The following is a 24,559-nucleotide window of genomic DNA, read 5'->3' as shown; positions in this document are numbered from 1 at the left end:
TTTTTTTTTTTTTTTTTTTTTACTGACGGCAGGTGAAATAATGCTTTGGTGAAATAATGCTTTTGTCTCTAAAGCAACTCCAGTTAATTGCTGTTAACCCTTTGACCTAAGGATGCTGGTGTCTGCTCCCTAGAAAGCGTGGCGCACAGAGCACGCTGGCCCCTGCTCGCCCGGCTGGTACGAACTACTCTTAGGAAAAGGACTTAATGATGAACGAACCTTTTCTTTTGCAAGGAGTCACTGCCACTCAGAAGTCTCACCTTGCACAATTGTTCATAGCAGGCTTTTAAAAATAGGAATCAAACAGAAATAACTTTCACTTGCGCTTGTGACGCATGATTTTTTTTTACCCAGATTTACCTTTTTCTGTGAAAAAAAAAATGTGGGGCTTTCTGTAAACCTGGTGTGCATAAACAACAACAAAAATGCTCCACCCAGAGTTTGTTCCAGGATTGCTGTGTCTGGCCTGCAAATGGAAACACCTACCCATTTCTTTTCTTAACAAAGCAGAAGGAAATTAATCACAAACTTGCAACAGTAAGATGTTAGACTACATCGCAAGGCAGAGATTCATCTACTGTCCCCTTCAGATCAATGCTTCGCAATTGGGAGTTTATAGCTGCCTGTTTTTAATGCAGCCAGGCAAACGTTTCTGAGCTCAGTGGAAGTGAAACATTTTGTTTGGGTCTGTGGCACACTTGTAACACTGGGGTTCGTGGTTTCATGCAACTCAAAGCAACCTCTCTCAACGCCTCATGTGTGCTAACTCAAAAAAACACTTTTTGGCCCTAGCCTTTAATGCAAAAACAACTCCTGTTATTGTGCTGTCTCTAACTTGAGGATTGTAACAGTCCCAGCAGCCGCCTGTCATTTGCCCAAAAAGCCATCATAAATTATCCACCTCACCCCTGTCAATCACCCATTGTATTTTTTTAATCTGCAAAATGTTTCCAGACATGAAATGCACCTAAACAGTTATTTCACATGCAAGGAACTGAAAAACAGAACCCACATTAATACCATTTGCAGCCACAAATGTACTTTATTTGCAAGAGTCAATGAACGCCAGACAATGGCCCCATTAGTTATGCTGCTAAAGAACCTCACAAGAAGCAAAGACAAAGGACCCAATTTACTGACAACTTGTGATCTGATGTTAAATGGGATGTGATACGGATTGCTTTTCACCCTAAAGTGTTTTCGTGTCAGATAACAAATTTATTAATGGGATTTTTTTCAGGTCACAAAAATGTGACCCCACCCTCTTATGAATAGTTAATAAGGGACTAAGGGCATCTTTTGCAAGACCCTAAATCTGCCAGAAAGAGCCACCATGAATCAGAAAAAGCCTGCCTCTTAAAGGGACAGAAGCAAACGGAAGAGGAGATCAGCAAGGAGAGGGCACAATTCGCAAAGGTTGCACGCCCACACAAACACAGACCTTTAGTATTGGAAAATAAACAACCCAATAGGGTGAATTCATAATAATTCTCCACCACACTTAAGAAAGCACCTCCTATCCAGGTATCCAGGTTGTAGCCGTATTGGGCCAGAGTCCTGATTGCCTCCTATCCAGACACCTCAAAGCACTCTTGAGTTTGAGGTATACTGCATAACACAGGGCGTTTCAAAACTTTTCGGTAGCTTCTTTGCAGGGATCGCCTGTCCCCGCACCGGGATTTTCAGATACCATGCCTAGGGCAACTCCAGCACTTCCTTACATAGAAAAGTAACACCAGTAGACTATTCTACACATTTAAAGGTCTCTTTAAAGGGATCTGAAAAACAAGGAGGGACTTATGTGATCTGGCAGCTCTCAAGTAGCCAGTGCTCCATGGACCACAATTTTGGAAATTCCCGATTGACTTGGTTTTGCGCACTGCAAACTTTCTGGCAGTCTCATTACAGGAATCAGGATTGAATGATGCCTTCAGTTCCTACCTACTTACACAGCCACGTGCAGGTGGATACAGAGGAAGGAAGCCAGCCTGGCCTAGCTCTGCCTTTGTTTTCACAGATCACCGACCGATCATCTGATTCAGCACCAACGCCGCATCTCAAGAGACCAGTAAAGAGTCAGGTCTGTGAAGCAAGTACATCTCCTGAAGCGGGCACTATCTAGTGACTTGAACACAGAACTACAACCCATCGGACAACTGCAACTGTCCGAGTTGCTGAGTGCCCACCCCTTTAAAATAAGTTCCTGGCTTTAACCTCTTTCTTTATTCCCTCATCTGTAAAATGGGGATAATAGCAGTCCTCTCCTTCTCAAAGGGCATGTGAAGATGAGCATTGGTTAAATACCCCCAAGCGAAAAGCATCATTTAAGAACTATATGGAGAGCTGGTAGACAGTATTTTGAAAGCACTTCATGCCTGTCCACATAAAAGCTTCAGACCCACAAACTCGGCCAACATCTGCTATTTTCAGTCTGTGCCCAGAGCAGGAGAGAGGACACCAATGGTTTAGTAAGGCGACAATGAAATAAAATGCATCTCTAAGCCAGCAAGTATTTTGGACCAGGTAGAGCCACATGCTCTTCTGCTTTTCAATCTCTTAAAGTATGGACAGGCTGTGCAAATCTGGAGTAGCCCAGCTATAACAGGCCTGGGGAAAACAGATTTCATACATTAACAGAAAATCAGAGCTCAAATCCATTCCTGAGGGATAAGTGAGGAGCCCTTGGTGGGTTTTTGGCATTTTATGCCATTGAATTTTGACTCATATTAGACAGCAGTGATGATGTTTAGGTAAAAATCAATAGCTTGAATACAGCAGGAAGACCAGGCTCACAGGTCAAAACCAAAGGAGGGTTGTGTGAAATTATGGCAGAGGTGGGTACACTGGAAGAATATACAGATATCTATATCTATATCTTCTTACCCTACATACAGAATTTATTCATGCCAGTTGGCACCCAAGTGGCCCATTTTTGCCTCAAATAGGCAAAAAACCTTCAGCTTTTGACCAGCATGAATGAGTCAAATCACTCCATTTACTTCGCTGAAGGTATTTGAGACTCACGCCACAAAAGGGGAACAGAGTCAGGCCCAATGTGCTGCGCGAACAGATACTGATTGAGAGATGAAGATCATCAAGCAGGACAAAAGCCTGGCATTCATGTGGGTGCCCAATTTAAGTCAGGCAGACAAGGCCATATGCTTTGAACTGGCCCGTTAGGAGTCGCCCAAGAAAAGAGTGAATGGATCATTCAGACAACAGGTTAATAGATGGAAGAAAACTCAGAAAAATGGGATAGTCACCTAAAATATAATATTCGTGCATTCATAGCATTCAGGAAAATTTAAAAGATTGCTACTAATAATGGGAGCGGAGTTTTCATTGCTGGTTTTGTCTTTGCTTTATGGTTTTCTGGGGGGTTTTTTAAGTTAATCCTTTATCAGGTGCCACGTGGTCATCAGCAGAGACTTCTTCTTGCCTGACCCTTCAAAATGCTCACGTGGAGAGAGGACCCTGAGAAGTATGCTTAGGTCCATGAGTCCTTGGCCCCTGCGTGGAGGTGACTACAGAAGGGCCAACCGTGCTGCGGGCTGTGTGATCTAGGTGGATTTACGGTACAAGCAGAGCTGTTATAAGTAACCAGCATTTTAATGAGCAAATCAGTTTGAGAGCAAATCAGCTTTAAACTCAAACCAGCTAGGAGTCAAAAGTCTTTCATGTGCTGTACCTAGCCCAGGATCCCTGGGCCAATCTTTGTGGTTTTACAATCACATTTTCCTGTTTTTAGAATGCTTTATTTTCCCCCGCTGCCATTTAAAAGACCTATGAAAACAATTGGGAAAAATCACTGACTAGACAGGAAACATTCTTACTATCCACAAAGTGCGGTGAAAAAGCACAAAGCGAACATTTTCTTTTCGCTTTTAGTAACTTCAGATGATACCTGAGAGTAATATATTTCCAGAGAGAGGTGTGATTTTTAAGGAGACAGTGTCTCTTTAAAAACAAATGCATTATACAGTTGTAGTGAAATAGTTAATAAGATACCTAATTTATGAGTGTCAAAAGTAGGCCTGTTTTGGCCTGGAGTTAACGATGTGATTTTCCTTATTGTCCCTGCAAGTTTTGCCTGAAGAAGCTGCTTTAACTCTTCTCAGCATTGTACAAAGGTTTAAATTTCTTTTCATGACATGCTTTAAATTACCATTCACATCTTCATTTAATGCATCATTTTATAATGCCAGTGTTACTAGTTAATTTATATATACACAGCAGGATGTGTCAACATTCAGGTGAGTTATGAATACGATTGTGCAGGAGTTATGGAAGGCATTTCGGCAAAATTATGGTTCCCTCTAAACATAAAAATATTAATAATGAATCAAGCGTCCCAGGTAAACAACACATTTGATATAATTGCACCCCCCCAGCCTCAAAATAAATAAATAAATCAAAACGGCAACAGTTTTGCTCTGCATTCATCTTTGATTGATCTTAATAAATTGCGATCTCCTTTCCTAATAAACTCTAATCTCTTGTTTCTGCCATAAAGTAAATTTATTAGCATACTCTCATACCAGCAGGTTTGCATCAGTCACAGCATCGTGTGCAAATTGTTCCAAGTCTGCATGGGTATATTTCATAAATTATTTTTCTGCCCCCAAGTACACAATGGATTGAAAGGTAATCACCACTAAACGCTCTCTGTTACTTTCCTTAATGATATGAGATACCATTTATGTCACGTACGGCAGAGGAAATGCTGCTGCCGTTGCCATTAAAACTCCGCATTTGCCAAGAGTTGGCCCATACTGGTCACGCACAGAGGCCACCCATTTCTATTTAGAATAGGAAACCGTGGTGAAGACTCTCTGATAGCAGATGGCAACAGTTCACCTTAAAAGGATGACCATTGTACCCCAAATTATTTTTTTTAGGGGTGACAATACCCATAGTTCGAGGGATAAAAAAGACAAGTATTCTGTCACTATGATAAAGTTCCCAAGAAAGAGAAAAGGAAAGAGAGCGAGAGAGGTGTGTACGCACATACGCACCAATATAAAATACAAATAAATATATAATGCAATATAAATAAATAAAATACAAGTAACGTATGATATATTAACATAAGCAAGCAGCTTGCAACTACTGACCACTTTTAAGGAGGTCAGGACCTATGCACTGCATGCATCATTTAAAATTAAGGCAAAGGAAGTTTTATTTCTCTAATGGCAGAAGCTCTGTGTTTAGATAGAGAACACCACCCCGAGGACCTTGATACCAATATATCTTTAGCTGAAAACCATATTTTTATTTGCACTGCCCTCTACTGGCAACTCTGCTTCCACTCAAGGCACTACTCCACCTCTTTCAACAAATGACAGAAAAAAAGATCTGGTATGTAAGAAAAGATCTGCCTAAACAGTAACTGGAATATACAAATTGTGAGGGTTTTAAATTAAAAAAAAAGAATGGAAAAAAAATGATCTGATGAAATATGGTACCTTTAATATAAAAATGCACATTAGTCTATTATACAGCTCACTCATGCACAGCACAGGAGTGCCAAACTACATATTTTAGCTTGTCTAAGAGAACAACCTGTATTACTGTTGGGCATCTTGCCGTCTTTTACTCACTCTCCTGGGAAAGCATGTCGACATATTTTCAATAAAACACCTTCTTAGCAGTAATGGGCCACTGTTCTCATTTCAATGGTCCCTAAGGTTTCATGATACAGTATATTTAGCTGACTTGCAGTTCAAGTTTTCCTCCAGCATTCAAAAGATACGTTAAAAAAAAAAAAAAAGAGAGAGTAAAAGAGTCCTTCCCTTATCTTCTGTTTAAAGAAGAAAACAGTTACATACTTTATAAATGAAAGAATGCCATGACCAGGTTTATTTTCTAAACAGATATTTATGCTACAGCTGGGGAAGGTTAGACAGGGGCACGCATAAGACGCTACCATGCATTCATGCTGCTGGTGCTAGATGAGACGGGAGACTTTTCAAAGCAGCGCCTTGGGATCTCACCACCCCTGTTAAAGTTAATGGGTGTCACGATGCCTAAATCCTGCCGTGCAGGGTTTAAAACGTGTTTCCAGGATGACAGAGTGAAGCGCAGCCGTCTAACTTCCGCACTTCAAGTATGGGTTTAAAAGCACCCTCTTAGAAATAGGAAAGAGGACCCAATTCAGTGAGAAATGCATACAGAAGCCCCCTTCAAAGTTAATTACTTTCCACCGCCTGACACGGCTCGGAAGCCCCTCAAAACGGTACTACGCCATTGCCTTCGCACTTCTAAGGAGTTGCATCCTCATGGCCCTGGATGTGTCCTGCAAAGGGACTCAGCTTTCGAAAGCAATGCATGCTGAGGGAAGGCCTCCCTGCGACACGACGTGGCACAGACACAGCGAACAGCTGAGAATCCCAGACCTCTACCGCTGGGAGACGGTGGCTCCTCTGCTGCTGGGGGGAGGAGGGGGCTGCTCAAGTTTTTGGTCTTCCTTCCCCGTTTTCTTCCTAGCTCCCTGGTTTTGTACATCTCAGCTCAGCAGCACTGGCAGAGACAGGGTATAGGTGGGAGAAGACAGCAGAAGAGCTGAGGAGGGGAGGAGGAGGAGGAGACAGCCTCGTTGGCTGTGTGCCTATTAGTATTCTGCAGCGGCAGCGGTTTTGTTGCCTCCCAGGGGCTGGGAGGAAAAAGAAAGGGGCATCCAGAGGGTCAAATAAGCATCCAAACTTCAGGGCTCTGCTCTGAGCTTGGGGCCTTTGGGGTTGTCCCATCAGATGAAATTTATTTTTGCAATACTGACAATGTTGCTCTTGCTGCTCTTTTATGTGTTGCCACGCTGGCTCATTGCGAACCATCACTACATATTAATGTGGTGTCCCAGTCCATGGCGTATTCAGAATAAAAGGGGCCTGTATCTAATTAAACCTAAGCCCCTTACCCACCCCCATCATCACATGAAAAAGGACTCCTGTCTGCAAGCTTGGTTTGTGACTCACGGCTGTTTCTGAGCTGACTCTGGCTACTGTGTGTTGCAATACTCCCTCCCTTGGGGTCCCAAGGAAGAGATGACTCCCGCAGGTGCCATGATCCCAGGCTGGGTCCTCCCCTATAGGCAGAGCTGACCAATGGAAAGGAGTGGGAGGCCCTACTGGGAAGTCTCGTCTGAGCCGTGGCAGTCGGCAGAGAGCACCGAGCTTCATAGCGCGGCAGCTCCCGGCTGCACAGAGGTCAGAGCTAGAGGCAGAAAGGAGCTGGGAGGTGCAAGTCTTTATGCCTGTCCTATCTAGTTCCCCAAAGTGCAATGCTCGGGAAGGCTTCAAGTACCCTCCGCTGGTCCGCGGGCTAGAACCTGGTCCTAATGCAATATATGCAAAAGAGAATATAGGGCAGGGGTAGGCGACCCCCGGCACGGGTGCCAGAGCATGGCACTCAAAAGCGTTTTGCTTGGCATGCACGTCTCAAGGCAGACAGCAGGGAAAAGCATGGGGCTACACTGCTGCAATAAGGATTGGGCCCCTGGTGGCTCCCCCACCCTCTGTCCCCGGCATGCCAACATTTTACAAAGATGAGGTTGCGGGTGTTTTGGGCACTCTGCCCAAAAACGTTGCTGACCCCTGATATAGGGTGTTGTAGACTGCTGGTTTGCTAGGACAGAACAGTCACAGAAAAGAAACTATGGCAGGTAAACTCCACCAAATAGGAGACTGTCTTTCTCTGGGGTCTCTCCAAATAAAGCCAAGATCCTAACAGAGTCAGGTGCAAGAGACCTGAAGATCTGCATAAAAGCAACAGATAAAACAGTAACAGCACTTAATAGTACTAAAATATCCAAACTTTCCAGGAATCCCAATACTTGTTATTCAAGCCCTATGGAAAGAAAATCACTTCATCTGCCACTGAACTGCAGCTATTTCTGGTGTGGAACACAGCAGCTGCTGAACAGCGACACCGCACAATAGTCCAGGACACCTGAAGCGAAGAGCCCAGCGCCCAAATGAAATTGCAGGCTGAATAAGCAGGCAGAATGTAACTATCTGCACTGTAATTTGGTCAGCACAACAGGTCTAACACCCCTATTCTTGCAAAAAAAAAAGATGTACTGTACTTGAACTTTAGAATTTAATTAACTATTTGGGAGAAGGGAAGAACTCTGTTTTTCAAAGAACGCGCCTAACAATAGAGAGCATTAGTGCTCAAGTTTCCGAAGAACCGCCCAAAAACTGCATGGAAAAAAAGTGCGAAATTATAATAATAGAAATGACTGGATTTGCTGAAACATTCCTCATACCTTCTAATACAAAAGTAGAAATACAGGGTAAATCCCACTATCTACGGAAGTTCCCTGTACAGAAAAAATAAAAAAAATCTCTCCTTTAATAGGTTTACACCTTTAACATGCATTAGTTTGGAAAAGTCCTAGGGTATAATTATATGTCTTGGCTTGGCACCTTAATAGCTATTCCCTTCATTTACTGATTTCTTTTACTGGTCAATTTACTATTTTACTGTGCCGTGCTCACAGCACCACCATCTCGAAGCAGACTCTACGTTGGTAAGGGGGGAAAGGGCTGGGTTAGTCACAGACTATTTCTACCCTGGGAATGCACGGGTCTCAGTTCCCAGCCATGATTTCAAATGTCGGCAGGCCTGATGCTTGTCTGGAAAGCAAACTTTGCATCCGCACATGACAGGGAGCTGACTGCCGGGCTGGTGCACCAGTCAGGTCACGGACGCTGGGAACTGGAACTGCCCCTATTTCCGCCAAAACCGGTGCAGAAACCGTTCCATCGCACCTAGGAGAAAACAAGTTAAGCTGACTTCGGGGTTTCCTGCAGCCCCGACCGTCATGTCTCGCCAGGGGTTCATGCAGGGAAATAAAGCACGAATAAGGCATGACAGGACTCTCCTCTGGCAAGCATCCTTCCTTCCCACGGAGGCTGCAGTCTGCTCCCCCCTGGTCTTTCCACTTCCCCTGTCTGCCCACTCCCTCTTCCACTGAGTTTCTCTCTGTTCCCTCTCAAGCTCTGTGCATCTTCCCTAACCAAAGCAGGTCCTTCCTGAGCTGTATCTTCATTGCCTTCCAATCTCCCTCTGCTTTCCCAACCCTTGCACCCCCTTATTCCTTCATCTTTGTGTCCTGATGCCAACAACCAGCTCTTTACTCCCCCACGTCTTCTGGTCCATCCACATCTCCTGCATCGCTCAGCTGAAGTTCTGTCCCTGTCAACTTTCTTCCTCCAAAAACTGTCTCCACCTGCTCCTAGCTCTTTCTTCTCTCTTTCTGCCAACATCTTTCTCTCCCTTCCACTTCCAGCTCTACTATGCTCCCTGGATCCTCCCCTCCTCTCACCAGCGGCTGCACTTTGACCCTTTTCAAACTCTGCATGTTTCTTAAACGCGGTCTCCAAGTTCCTCCTTCCCGTCTGTAACCCCATAATTTACCTATCCTATCTTACACCGCAATCTGCAGTGCTCGCACTTCCCTATGCCACCCACCTGATCAGTTCTTCACTCTTTGAACAATGTAGTCTGATAGTGATCCCAACTTGAGGGAACATCAGGGAAAGATTATGATCAGGACTTTTCATAGGAACAAATAACTGAGCCCTAAGTCCATCGAATAACACACTTGGAAACTGCCCATATGGGCTTTATTTTGGAAAAAAAGGAAGCCTCTCTAGTGACGGACGAGGCCAATCCACGAGAGCGCAGCTTGCATCTCTGAGCTACAGCCTTGAAAGCAGGGCCCATGTTCATTAAGATGAAGGTCCAGCTTTAAAAGGTTTATCAGCATTTTAAGACAGCTTTTTTGTATTATAGTGGAGCCATTTATTTAATAGCTTTTCAGCACTGCCATTATAAACCAGAGCTCTCCAGGTGTTTATTACTCGGCTTTAAAAACTGGCTCAAATGCTGAAATTCGCCAAACAGTGTCAGCCTAGGAAAAAATTTTGTTTTTTGCCAATTTTGTACTTTAAAAAGATGACCCCATTTTGGCCTACATAAAAAGCGCAAGGCTTGCTGTCTCTGCGACATCAGTGAAGTAACAAGTCAATACTATAATACTGTCAGCAGAGCTGTACTGATTTAGTGCTTGGAATTACTTTGAAGGTGAAGAAGAGTACTATCGAACCGCTAATTATTAACTCTTATTATTACTGATGCTGGTGCACATAAAGGAAGCAACAAAAAGTGACAAGAATTAGGAGCACAAGGCGGAATAAAAACCCATGAGCTGGTACGTGAAAATTAGCACGCATCTTTCGTTAGAAAGCAAGACTGTTCTTATGGAGCTGGATTGTGCCCAGTGGTGGCAGATGACAGAGCAAGGAGCAACAAAAAAGTTGCAGCAAGGGAGGTTTAGGTTAGATATTAGGAAAACCTCTCTCACTGGGAGGGGAGTAAAACACTGGAACAGGAGGTTGGGGAATCTCCATTGTTGGAGGTTTTTAAGACCCAGCTAGGCAAAGCCTTGGCTGGGATGATGTAGTTGGGGCTGGTCCTGCTTTCAGCAGGGGGTTGGACTCGATGTGACCTCCTGAGGTCCCTTCCATAATTTTGTACAACTCTATAAGTGTTTGCAAGATCAGGCCTTCAATTTGATCTCTGACAAAAACGAAAGGACAACATGGATGCAGAAATGCTCTTGTCAACTTTTCCAGAAGTATTTGACATGAGACTTACTAACTGTGAAACCACCGCCAGGGACCTGGCTAAGCTCACTTTGATGTATTATTGCCCAAGTTGCATTCACTAAGATGTTGTACCATTGGATTCAATGGGAGTTTTGCCACTGATTTCAATATCTGGAGCCTAATGGTGCTAGATTACTAAGGATTTCATTTGGGGAAAACACCTTTTCCCCACGCCACACTGCTAGTGAATACCAACCTCAAGATGGAAAGCCCACTTCTAGTGGCATCTGAGGAGTTCGTAGCCTTTTTACTCACATGGCAAGCATGGGGGCTGATTAGTGTTCGATGCATGGATGTAGTTACACATCCACATGCAGGCTGGAATCGAAAAGGTGCTAAAAAATTAAATGTGCAGAAACCTTCGGCTCCCTTGAAAATCTGTCTAGACCAATACCATGCAACTCAGTTTATACAGATCTCCAAGATTCTGACCTGGCCTAAATATAGGGGAAAAATAATCTCTCTTTATTATAAATCTCCCAAGCCACTAGGTCTTTGCTTTAATTTTTCCCCCTAGCATACCGAGGATGATATTACAGAAAAAAAAAAAAAATCTGCTGCCTATTTTTTGCCCTTTGCTGGACTTAGAGAAGAATAAGCAGCTAACTTTAGAGAATACTTTCATCTGGAAAGCTCTGGTTTGTAAGGCACAGTATCACAAAACATCAACGCCACTCTAAAATGTGGTAAAAAGAGAGAGCAATTTATCTTTCCAGAAACTTTCTGGCCGTCTAAGCAGCAGCTATTTAAAAACATTAAACAAGTCAAATGATTTTAAAATTACAAGGCATTTAATACAGCAGCATCACAACAATTTGCATGTCATTAAAACTATTAAAGATGAGACTCCTTAAGCCGCAGAAGAAGCCTCCTAAGTGAGCTGTGCATCAGGTGGGCAGCCCAAATATCAAGCTGATACCACACTGTTTTCTGCACAGAGCTCAAAACGCATCAGGGAAACACCAGGTCATGGGCAAACCCCCAGCCTGGTGTTTCATGCCCTGCCCTGTGTTACCCTCCATGTGAACCAGTTCAGTTCCTTGTCAGGTCTCACTCTGCAGGGCACGGAGGGAAGGCTGCAAGGGCGCTGTGCAGAGCCACACGCAGCAAGGGGCGCTTCCCACTGCTCCACTGTCAAGTCCCTGGCCAATCAAGGACCCCAACGGGAATTCGAGCCAGGGCCTTCTTGGATAAGGGAAGGATGCCACAAGTCAGGGCCTTGATAGTAAAACAAGGAAGGAAGGAAAAGGGTGGGAGTGTTTGCGGAAAGGGCATTTTGAACAAAGCAATCAGGCAAAGCCGAGTGTAAAAAGCACATCATTTTAGGTGCATCTCTTACACTGCCACGCATCTGCCCAGAGACCTCCTGTCCTTACAAAACAGTCACTGTAGCAGGGCAAATCACAGCTCGTGCGACAGACTCCAAAGCTCCCAAGTGCTGTAGGCATCTACCCGTACGTCTAACAGCAACCCCGAGATGGGTGTCATGAAACAAGCCCTGCCCACTCGTTCCTGCTCTGCCTTTGCCGTGGGCCGAAGAAAAAGGTCACATGGTCATTTTTTGGAGCACACCCAGAGATGTTGAAGCAGATAGAGCAGCGCGGCGTGTGCGTGGGCTGTCATGCGTGCCAAGTATGTGGGGGACCGAGGGTCCTGCCCCCACTTGGCAAGAGGGCCATCACCTGAAATGCATCCATTTTCTACATGTCCATCATCTTAGGGGCCTCCAGCAAAAACAAGAGTCAGCGTCCATGCATGGGCACCTATTGAACGGTGACGTGTGACATTTTTTTTGGCACGAGCTTTGTGGGGTGAGTGGCTGGGACTTGCTTCTTGACAGCTATCTTGGAGTCACAGTCCTGATTTCGATGTTAACATTCAATGAGACGTGTGCTCCTGAGAGCCCGAGTGACTTAAAAACTGGGATGCTGGCCCAGATGACACAGAGCTCCTGCACAGATGTACCTACGTCCATTAGGGGTGTGACCAATACGGTTACATCAGGACCTCTCCCCTGCGTGGGAGCCCCAATATTTTTCAACAAAGATGAGGATCACCCATAAAAGAGAGACCTTTTCGCCTCTCTCTCACTAGCCCTTCCACTATAACCCTGTAAAATGATCGGGCCAACTTCATTTCAGAACATTTCACCTCTGCCAACAATTCCTGCTGGCTCTCGAGCGGGATCGGGATGGGGGATGCCTTGTCGGCTTCCCTTACGGTAGGTAAACAAGACCCGAGGCACTTAGGTGCCTGACATTTCTACCTCTAAGACTCAGAAATTCATATTAAAATAAATTAGTATTTTATAATAATATATGCGAGTACAACGCCGTTTGGCCGGCTGGTCAATTGGGGGCTGTTCACTGGTTGCGTGGGACAGGCTGTGAAGGGTGGAAAGCCAACCAGAAGCAGCAAGTGGTGGGACAGGAGTCGGAGGAGAGCAAAGGGGATGGCGGTCTCAGGGGCCAGGGATTGCTCCGCAGGTGGGGAACGGTGTGAAGAAATGCAGAGAGGGGATAAACAGGGCTGGCAGAAGGGGGTGAGCTGTGACAGCTCATGGTACGGGGCGAGCATGTGCTGAAGGGGCTGTCCCAGCTCACCGAGACACCCACCAGACACCAATGCCGGATCATGCAGCAAGTGGGTGCTCTTTCGCTTCAAGGCACTGGCACTATGGAGAAGTTGGTGAGCGAATGGTAGCTGGATTAATCACACTGCAAAGCCCATCGGGGCTTCTCTGTCTGGTAACTACTTCCTGATGCCTGATGCAGACTTTGAGCAAGTGGAAGAACACGTGTGCGACTTTCTGCGACGGGTTGCTGACGTTGTTTAGACAACCCACACTTGTGGCTGCAGAAATGCAGCCAGCTCTGGGGTTGTGCACAGCAGCTGTTAAATGTGGCAACAGCACCAACTGCACAACAGTTTCTCCAGCTGAATCTGCAGAGGAAATGTAGGTAGGCAGACTGCAATTATCCACCTGGAATGTGGCCAAATGCTGGGGCTACTCCGGGGCGCCAAGGGAGCTTAAATGACATGTGGCCAGGACCTTGATTTTGCCCGTCCTTTTGAAAGTTAGAACTGCCAGCTGCACAGTGGCTTCTAACTTGATCCTGGGCCACTGGTTCACAATCCCCTCGAAGGGAAAAGAAATGCATATTGAATTACTGACAACTCTTTCCATAATGCCCTGGGCTTTAATTGGAGGTCTCCCATCCAGGTAGTGACCAGCGCTGCTTACCTTTAAAGAGATCTGATGAGATTACAGCCTGAGGTGATGGTATGGCTGCAGGCATTTTGAGTTTACTGAGTCTCTGTGGGGGAATGGCAATAGTAGCAGAGGAAGCCTGGTTACAAAAATCTGGAACAGTGTACTAATGAGCAAAAATCAACGATGAAAACTTTTTTTTTTTTGTGTCAGGCAACCTGTTATGCAAAGCACTGCTATCCATGCAAACACACACAAGGAGCCTGGAGTGGTTCTGGCCGTTCTCCGGATGCAGCGAAGAAGGGCAAGCAGCATTCCCTGGTTCTGCATCAGATACCGACTGCATGTGTCACCCCAAAGCTTCCTGTTGAGAGATGCCAGCATCTATTGACATAGGCTTCATGCATTTCTTTTTGAGGCGTGTGGTTTTGTAGTTTGTCAAAACAGGATACTATTTACATTTTAAAAAAGTTACTGATTTAAGCATAAAGAAAAAAAAGAGTTACCGCCGCTTTGGCGACCAAACGTGCATGTGGGGAAACTGCTTTTTTTAAAAAAGAGGTACCTTATCTCTGTTTGACAACATGCTATATTTATAAATCTCATCCTGAAGACAAGTGTCTGAGCAAAACAACTACCACCTTCTATGAATTACTGAACATATACAATTCATTTATCAGTAATATTGTGCTGAACTCAACTCCAGTTCAACAAACTAAAACTCCTGCTTTGCACACACACATCATTCCATACCTCAGGGGGGAGATGCATCAGTGTAACCACGTAGTTCAATCTGGTTCATAAGCTTGCCCAACAGTACAAAGCTATTGATTTCTTTTTTAATTTACATATGAGACAGTTGCAACATTTAACCTCTTAGTCAATAAAGATACATTAACAATAAAAACAGACAGACAGCAAGATTTTTCAGGGCAAAGTATCAACTTGCATGGAAAGGGTTTTGTTGAAGAAACGCCATATTTCTATTTAGAGCTAATAGCGCAGCAAATGCAGTCCTGGTAGGCTCTTTGGGGGCTCTTGCAAGAGATGAGAAATCAGGAACTAGACCTAGTGGGACTTCAGGCCCTACAGAATAACATCAGAGAGGAGAAATTAAAGCAACACTAAACTTGTGACAGTGGCACCGATTTTCATGATACGGTATACTTACTAACAACCCCCTAGAGTACTCAAAGCTAAGAGACTCAAGGGGGAAAAGGTTTATTTCTATTATTTATGCCCTCCCTGGTTACCTTGGGCACCTGCCAGCTCTGTTTCTTCTATGCGGCCGGTCTGCCTGGCTCCTTATGTGCTTCCCCTACTGTCTTCCCCATGGCGAGATGGGATGGACGAACAATTTAAGACATTGCCAGAAGGCTCAAGGGAAGCGCCTGACACTGCATTCGCACACGGTGGGTTAGGAGAGTGCTGTGCCCTCTTAAAAGGAGCAGAAGGAAAAGTCATAAGAATTAAATGGCTCCCACGGAGGCCAAGATCTGGGTCCTCACTTGCCACCCCAGCCTCTGCCTGTTGCTCCTCTCTTGCGTCTGTGGTCAGCTTTGCCTGCGGCTGGTGGCTACCTGCACCTATTAAAAGTAGCTGGAGCAGTCTGCCAACATCTCCCTTCCTACACTGAACCACCTCCAACCCAGAGGGGTGTCAACCTGCCCCCACCAACACCACCTACCGTCAGCCACCCACCGTGCATTTTTCCCATGCACAGTCCCAGCCTAACATGCTCTTGCCCCAAGTCTGTGCAACTTTTCTGTTGACACAGGTGCCCCCCATGGAGAGGCAGGAGAGGGAATTAAGCTTGCCAAAGCCACATGCAAAACTAGAAGTGAGAAACCAGCAATCCTACAGGTGCCACAAGAAATCGTGGTGGAAAACAATATCCACCGTAATTAAGATTTGGCTCTGCTGCCGGGCATAGGGGCCATTGTGAAAAGTTGGGCTGAATACAAAACCCGGGTTAGGAAGTGAGAAGCATAATCTTTACTGAAAGAGGCTGGCCCTGTCAAGTTGCTCATGTGGAACCAGCAAGCAAACAAGAAAACACATCTGCAGCTGTGGCTGCTGTCCACAGCGGGGCCCTCCCAGAAGAAAATAATTTGCTTTTCTCATCAGTAGACATAACTGACCATTCAAACCCAAGTCCCTTTTGGAACAACGAGCCGGAGAGCCTGAAAAGCGTGCCCAAGGAGACCTGCCGCTGCTCAGGGCCACGGTGTAAACCTGCTCTCTGTGAGCTAAACCATTTGAATCCTACTCTGAATGCAAACTACGCTAAGGCTCCCCTTCAAAAAAAAAATCCACTTCTGCTTCACGTTAGTTCACATCAACAGCAGCTTGTGAGAGTGTCACCACAGGGTTTGGGGACCTCTATTCCTGTCAGACAGCGTAGGCTTTGTAGCTGTTGTTAAACGAGGGTAATGCCACTACAGTCATCTTCCACTTCAGCGTAGCTCGGCTGCTTCCCTTTTCTCGATTGCTTTCTACGGCAGCGCCGGCGTGAGCGGCGCCGACTCGGAGGAGGTGACAACCCCGACTCTTCTCTTCTCTTCCCTCAAGTGGATTTGGGGACACAAATGCAGCTGCTGTCCACAGTTGACATTTTCCTTCCTATTTTTCTTTTTTGCAGGGAAACACGGTGCCTTTTTCATGGGGTTACTTTTCACCTATTCCCCGCCCCCCCCTTTAAAACAATTATCCCCGAGGAAATCGGAGAGACTCAGTGATATCCGAGCCTCCTGTGGCTTCCCCCAGAGGAAAAGAGGAGCAAACGAGCCTGTAAGTGTTGCTACTGGGAGCAGGGGAATGATTTTTGAAGACGAGTCGGCAGTGAAAATAAACGACTTTCTACCTGAGGACACGGGGACGCAGAAAATGGGGCGACCTTTCAACCCGGTCCACAAAGCCTGCATTGTTCCAGTTTCGAGACGGGTAAACGAGTGCTAAATATTGAGCACAGGAAGTTAATCTGTATGTTTCCAGAGCGTTTGAATAAACACAGAGTTGAAAGTAAAAAAAAAAAAAAAAAAAAAAAAAAAAAAAAAACAAAAAAAAAAAAAAAAAAACAAAAAAAAAAAAAAAAAAACAAAAAAAAAAAAAAAAAAACAAAAAAAAAAAAAAAAAAACAAAAAAAAAAAAAAAAAAACAAAAAAAAAAAAAAAAAAAAAAAAAAAAAATCAATGAGGGGGCTCTTTGCTCTTGCCAACTTTTCTTTCAGTTTCTCTTGTCTGGCTTCAGAGGGTTTTCTGTGATGCCTTCTCTCGCTTTCCATCCTCCCGTCTTAGTGACAATGAAAGGACAAAGCAGAAAGGACCGGGGTGTGCCCCAGTCAACGCTGCGCGGTCACGGCAGAGGCACTTCAGCACCGGCTGGATTGCCTATGCAAATCTTTGAAGGTTTCTCTGCAGAGCCTCCCAAATGGTTCCCCTCGTTCTCCTCTCTTCTGATACTCATATCTCGCCGAGCCTCACCTAGCAGAGTCCCACACAACCGACCGCAGCAACCCTCCACCTTGCCGGCAGGCTGAGTGTCTAAGCCAGGCTTCACTTGGTGCCATCTAGCAGCAGCAACAGCGGTTCCCCCGAGCCGCCGGCACGCAGCATTCCCGTTTGGACACGGGGCCGCCGGAGATGGTGCTACAGCTGCCGGCCCTGCGGTTTCGAAAGGTAAGAGGCCAGAACGGGACCAGTCGAACCCTATGCTACTTGTGCCACTTGTCTGACTGCTGGCTGGAAGGAAACAGCATCTTCCTTCTGCTCAGTGACTGGTTGAACTACACCGACCAAGGCGAGACAATGAGGGCAAAACAGGCCTCTAAGAAAGTTGGAAAAATCTCCTTTCCTAAGCTACATTTTCTTTTACCAGCGGAAACAAAACAAATAAACCAAGCACCAGACCCACCGCCTGCCTGTTGTGCACAGGCAATGCCCAGCAACCTATGTTCCTAGGCAGGGACAGCGTCCTTCACTCTGCTGCAAATTGCTGTCGCACGTTGAATGGCTGCTGTGTTTCTCTCCAGAGGTGGCCGCATTTCACTAGTAGGTGGAGCCCTCTGGACCTCCTATTTAACTCTCAGGTGTGTTTTAAGGCTTAGGTAATTATTGTGTGCAAAGCATTTGACATCTCTGGATGACACATGAGGTGTATTAATTATTATTACAGGATTAAACATTTGCATTCAGGTTTGGATCAGAGGTTGAATGAATGCTTAGGTTGGTTCTTATTTTTCCTGAAGTGGTTTGTCCCTTCCACTGCCAACACCTCAGTCAGTAATACAGGTTTTCACAGAGAGCATTAATTCTGCTTTTGATTTTAAGACAAATTTTCTTTCTTTAAGCGTTATTATAGTTTATATAACCAGGTGAAAGCATCACGCAAATGGTATTCTGGTCCCAGGATTGTGAATGCAGCTGTGTAGGCAGTGAAATATTTGTTTTCAAAGTCATTTGTGCACATTCGCAAAATTACTGCTGTCTGCAGTTTTTCTGAAATATCTGCCCTGCTGTTCGTAAGCCATAAAATATAATCTGCCTTTTGTCGGACTCCAATTGGTAAATTATATTTTGAAAAAATTCAGATTGGCTACTCCCCATTAGATGGTGGGTATTAAGAATAAACACAGCCAGGGCCACCTTAAAGGAATACTGCCCCAAAGAAAACCCACATCATATCAGAGTTGGGGGACTTTAATCAAACAGTCATAGTGGGAACAATCTGCCAATAAAAAAAGGTCTTCAACTGCTACATTTCTGTACAGGCAAATACGAGGATTATAATAGTAGAAGCATGAGTGTGGATATCAGCCATACGCTGGTTCTCAATGGCCATCCCTCGGTTTCAGCCGTCTACTTGTAGAAGCAGGGGTGAGCAGCAAAATCCACTGAAACAGCTTTTTCAATGAAAGAGGAGAAAAATATTGTAACATGCACACTGTTTTTGGTTTCTGCCTCAGGTTCAACCTTTTTGAAAAAAAATTATAGCATTTGGGTTGAGAGATACTGCAAGGCTTCCAGAATTTCCCCCTCCAATTTGGCCATCTAGGGATTTATGACACGCTCTTCTCCACGGTGTTTGAACTCCTGGGTTTGAAAGACAGTACCACAAGTGGAAGGACAGATGCTTTCACATTATAAAAAACTTACACAAGATGGAAAACTTTCAAGTCAGTTCTGGTCCCAGTTGAGACGAAGATGATGGGAATGGGCCAAAAGGGTAAGGGTCAGTTTCTGAACGTGTCCAAATCTGGTTGCTTTCCCATTTTCCTCAAGTTTCACACCATGCTACGAAAGGTTGTATCCTGGGCTTTAGGTCACACGCTCCCCAATAGCAGGTGGTGTTTTTAGATAGCAGAGATTCTTTGCGAAGTCGGATCTCCTTCTCCCCACGAGAAAGTCCCGACAAAGCTTCGCTCAACAAGCTGCTTGATCTAGCATCCTCTCCCCATAATTCAGTATCAGCAGGACCCTTGCTTCCCCTTTGGTGAGCCCAGTCACCAGAAAGAGGCACCCCGTTTCAATCTACAATGACGGGCAGGAAGAGAAGAAGTGACCGCAGTACATTTTTAAAAAATGTTGGCGAGCAACCAAGTGACTCATTTTGCTAGGCTACTGCCGGGCTCATGTGCAGGCTGGTGAGTGGGTGACTACATGAAATCAGTCAGTCTGCATGTGCGAGTGTGGAAAATGCTCACACTGGTCACACACACAATTTTGTATAGTGGGTCAAGGCGACGTGGGTTCAGTTCCCCGCTCTGCTACAGACTCCCTATAACACGTGGGACAAATGAGTTAGGCTTGCTGTGGCACACTTCCTCATCTGTAAAATGGGGACAAGAATCCCTTTTCTCTCCGTCTTGGATACTGATACTACAAATTGTTCATGACAGGAACTACCTTATGTGCAGGCACAACGCCTAGCATAAAGAAATCTGACCTCTACCCTAGGTGTTACTACATCAATAAATAATACTGATATTAATAATTAAAGAAATAATACGTGTCAATTATCGTAAGGATCATAACAATGCCAAAAACGATGATGATGATAATGTGGTCCAGCCTTGTGGTGAACGACAACTGTCACCAATTATGCAAAGAATATGAAGCCTACCAGTGCCTCATGTGGGGCTCCCAGTGCTGTTCTGTTAGGTGGAGAGCTGGTTTAAAAGAAAGCTGTATTTTTATCACGGGGAACACAACAGACTTTGGTGTGCTTCTCTGAGAGCTGTCATTTACACCTGGGACAAATTTGGCCCCATCCGTTTCACTCCCCCTTGCACACTAAAGAAATCCATTGAGCAACTGAAAACGCTCGATGCCAAGATGTGCCACGTTGGGTGATAAATACGGCAGCATACTTAAAAAACACCCTCCCCCCAAGCCCTACAAAGTGACATATTTGGCAAGGAAAGTCAGTGCTGCTATCTAATGACCTTGACGGCATGGCTTTAAATATCCTCAGCGTGTCCCGCTGCATTGCTTACACTGCACGCTTTGGCACATGGTATGATCTACAGTACTGCAACACGACTCCAGTGATGTAACATGATTTCTCAATGTGGCAAGAAGCAAAAAGCAATAGTATCTCTCACCTCCACTGAGCAACATGGACACCTCTGGCACCGTTCTTTGCAGCCCTCTGAAGACCCATGTACTTCCTGGGACTGTATCATTATGTTACTTCCCTTCAAAAAATAATTTCAAAAACTTTTTCAGCTAGACACTCTAAACCCAGGATGTAGGTTTTCCAATTAGTCTCCGCTCAAACATCTGTTGGTAGACTGCATTTAACATCAGTTATTTGAGCAAAGCAGAATTTGATTAGGCTGTCTGAAACCAAGCCAAAGTCTGCAAACTAATAGCTCAATTAAATTTTGTTTTGCTTTCATTTGTCTTATACCTTCCCAAGTGTGATACAGTTGCGTATAATCAAGTAAACTAATTCCTTTCAAAATGAGAGATTTGGGTGCCTTTCGCCTTCTCTCTCAAAGTTTATTTAATAATCTATTCCATCTTCTCTATGCTTCGTCGAACTTCATCTTGACACAAAGTACATTTCTTTATTGTGCCTTCAGTCTACTTTAATTTTCTATACTTTCAATGAATTGAGATTATGTGCCATTACTGTTACACCTTAAATAGATTAGTAATTTATAAAAGGCAGATTACATGTATTATGAATGTAAAAACATTTCAGCAGTGTAACAGCTTTCCCCATGCACACATTGTATGAAATATTTTGCCAGCCTGACTACAGAGTCATAAAACTGTCAAGCTCCAGAGCCACTTTCGTAATGGCATTTCCAATTGTTTCACTGGTGTTAGTTTCTACTCATTCTCCAAGGTTGCACTTGTTGCCCTGAAAACTTCAACAGCAACTCTAGAGATTTAAACACAAGGCAAACAGCTACTCTCTTCAGCTCAGAGTTAGATCAAAATGCATTCTCTTTCCCTCCACTCCCCAAACTGCTATAACTCAAGCATTTCTGGCACAGCTTACTGTTTTCAGGCAAAATTCTGCTCTCTGATCATCGCTGCTGATTTCTTATCAACCATGCATCTCTCAGGGGTGTACTCTCCTCCTCACTTCTCGCATCTGGCACACAGAGAATACCATAAAGCGCCACTAAGCTGAACAGTGACATTTTGCTTTTAAATTAAAAAAGGAGGCCTAACTGATAGGTAGGTGAGCATATCACTTAATTTGGAATAGCTGACCATTCCTTAATAGCTTTGAATATGTACTTTTTTTTTTTTTTTTTGGATTAAGCAAATAAGATCCTTTTCTACCTGAAAGATTTCGGATACACAGTACATTTAATTTTTGCAGGAGATATCGGGCGGGGGGGGAAGGTGGGAGGGGGAAATATATTTATTCTAAAACATGAACACAAGGCAAGCTGAAATATGTATCTGGCAGGATCTCTGCAATCCTGTGCTGCTGAAGATATTACTGTACTGCTCAAGTAGTTACAAAAAATATATTTTCCTTTAATGCAGATATGGTTCCTGAATTTTTAAGATGGAATCTGCTCCATCTCTGCCAGCTCCTGTAGCATGCAACAATTTAAATTACTACGGCAACAAAATACCCTAAAAATTAAGGCTGAAGAAGCCCACAAAAGTTCAAAATGGGATATGTCCTATTTAAAAAGTAGAGCGCTACTAAATATGACAACCATTTGATGTATGAAAATTATTCGCAACCAAAAACAGACAGTCTGGAAATAGCTGAGATGACTTCATTTAGACAGAATTACCCAAATCTGTTTCTAATATACACAGTACACATTATAAATTTTTACAATATGACAAGGAAAACAAACTTAATAAAAGTTCCTGATCTTTTGTTACACAAGCATGCTATAGCTATGATATGTTTATAATATTTTGCCCATGATATCACAGCTCTGAAACACAAGCTAAGCAACAACCCCCCCTACCCCCCCCGTTACTAGGTATGACTTCACTTCACAACTACCGTAATTATATCGATGTACACATCGCCTGAGTATACATTTTCCAAACTACTTCTCAGTAACGACACTTAACAATGACTTAAAAGGTTGCATTTGACTAATAGTCTCCTTCCCACCCTCTCCCGGGCATTGGTTACCTTTGGAGGCTGCAGATACAAGTGCTTTTTTTCCCAAATCTGCCAATGATCATAACAGGACTCATTTGAATGGAGAACAGACTTTTTTTTATCCTGTTTCCTTCATTCCCAGTTATTTGACAAGTGCTTGAAAACCCTGTTATAAACAATATCTGTAGGGAAACGGAAGATGTCTGATGATCACAGAAGGGTGGGTTGTTGTTTTTTTGGTTTGCTTTTTTTTTTTTTTTTTTTTTTTTTTTTTAAGACGCAAAACTTCTCAAGCATACCCCATATGCACCACCGCGGTATTCACTTGTTTTAGTATCTCAGCCGGCTTTCCTGCCTGGGCATCTTGCCAAGTCAACCGGGCTGCCCCTCATTGTCACTTCTGTTCTGTGGCACTTGCACCAACTGCTGTTATTCTAGGCTCCGGGAAATTTTCTAACCACTGGATCGGCTCCAGTGCCATGCACTAATAAGCTGCAGATTGGAGCACTCTTGTGCATGCATTTCAGAATAGTGCCGTTGCTTGTAGGAGTGCATGTGTGTGTCGGGGGAGAAGCAAGGGAGGGTACATCAAAAAAGAAAAAAGAAAAAAAAACCCAACTCCCTCCCCCCCAAACAGTAGTTCTGAAATGCTGCCTACTCAAATTGACAGAAAAGTGACCTCTGTACTTCATCAGAAATTCCTGCAGCCTTACACAATAAAGGGGGTTGCTTTTATCACACACAGTGAGAGTCGTATGGTAAAATGGAAACACTACATCACTTGACCTGAGGTTGCTCCCTTTTCAACCACAGATGAATATTATGTAGAAAAACTCTAAATCAACTAAAGATGCATTTAAAAGGCTCGCTCTTTCTGTATTAAAGGTGATATTTTTAAGCTCTAGATTTATTTTAGAATATAAAGCATAATAGACTTCATTTCTAGGACCGGATTCTCTTGCTCTGAAGGCCGTTGGTATCCTTTGCCTGGAGTTCACATAATTTCCCATATTTTACTTGCATCAGGAAATAATGAGCAAGCATCACTTAACCGGGACTGAGTCACAAATATTTGCTTACATTAACAAAACATTAAAAGCCGTTTTAAGCAACTTAAGGAAACGGTGTCTGTGTTTAAACTGCTGCAACAAATTAAGAAACTTTTGCTCTTTAGTGGCAAAAATTACTTGGGTAACCTCCTTGCTATATCATTAGCTCCCAAAGCAGTCTCTCCTTGCAGGGATCCCTGCCCAATAGATTTCTTTGCTTAATGAAATTACTTTTCAGATTTCCCTACATTCAGTGCTGGGTACTTTTACATTTCAACCTTTTCACATCCTTGAACTCCCATCAACATTTTTTCCAGACTGCGTCAATAAAATCAATTACATGCGGTTCCGAATTTTGTCCTGTGCATGGAAATAAAACAATTTGTTTTAAAGGACTATCTAAAGAAAGCAGCACTTAGCAATCCTATCTACAGGATCACAAACAAAACACAAAACTCCTACCAAACAATAAGAAAAGCAACGCCCTGATTTTAGCATGCTGGAAGTGCCGACTAAATTCCTGATATAAAAACCATGAACCTCACTGTTGTGGCGCTGACTGACATACCTTTCTGTCAGATGTGAATGATCTTTTCAGCTCGTTTGTGTGGCCATTAATTTGTTTCCCATTCCAACTCCTTGTACTTAAAAAAAACTCTCGGTACTAAGGTTCAAAAGTGTCTTGACAGCTTTGTTGTAATCATATATGTAAGGACCCCTTACTACACTGTTGTGGAGATGCCTCATACCTACAACCAATCTGTTGCTTTTACAAGTTTAATCTAGGTATTAAGGAGCTGATTGTGGACCCATGTCGATATAACATCTTCAGCCCAGTTGTACATCATATAAACCACTATAGGAGGTGGCAGGCTCCCATGATTCCTAGCAATAGTGCATACCTTGAACTCCCTAATCTGTAATACTACAAAATACTGCTCTCATTTTTTTCCAAAGCACAAGTGGACTATCAGCAAGGGTCCAACAGTGTTATTCCTAATTACCTTTTTTTCACTCTTGATCCTGTGGCTCTC

The 24,559-nt window shown here is 44.0% G+C and overlaps 1 protein-coding gene across 11 annotated transcripts in view; it reads right to left on the bottom strand.

Annotated features, from left to right (window-relative positions):
- Nucleotides 1-24,559, bottom strand: part of FOXP1 (forkhead box P1) — a 540,709-nt gene that overhangs the window by 121,725 nt on the left and 394,425 nt on the right. The window lies entirely within an intron of this gene.

This window comes from Gavialis gangeticus, unplaced genomic scaffold (assembly GCF_001723915.1).
Source record: "Gavialis gangeticus isolate Ggan-Ray unplaced genomic scaffold, GavGan_comp1, whole genome shotgun sequence".
Taxonomy (NCBI): Eukaryota; Metazoa; Chordata; order Crocodylia; family Gavialidae; genus Gavialis; species Gavialis gangeticus.
This window is presented reverse-complemented; position numbering and strand designations above follow the sequence as displayed.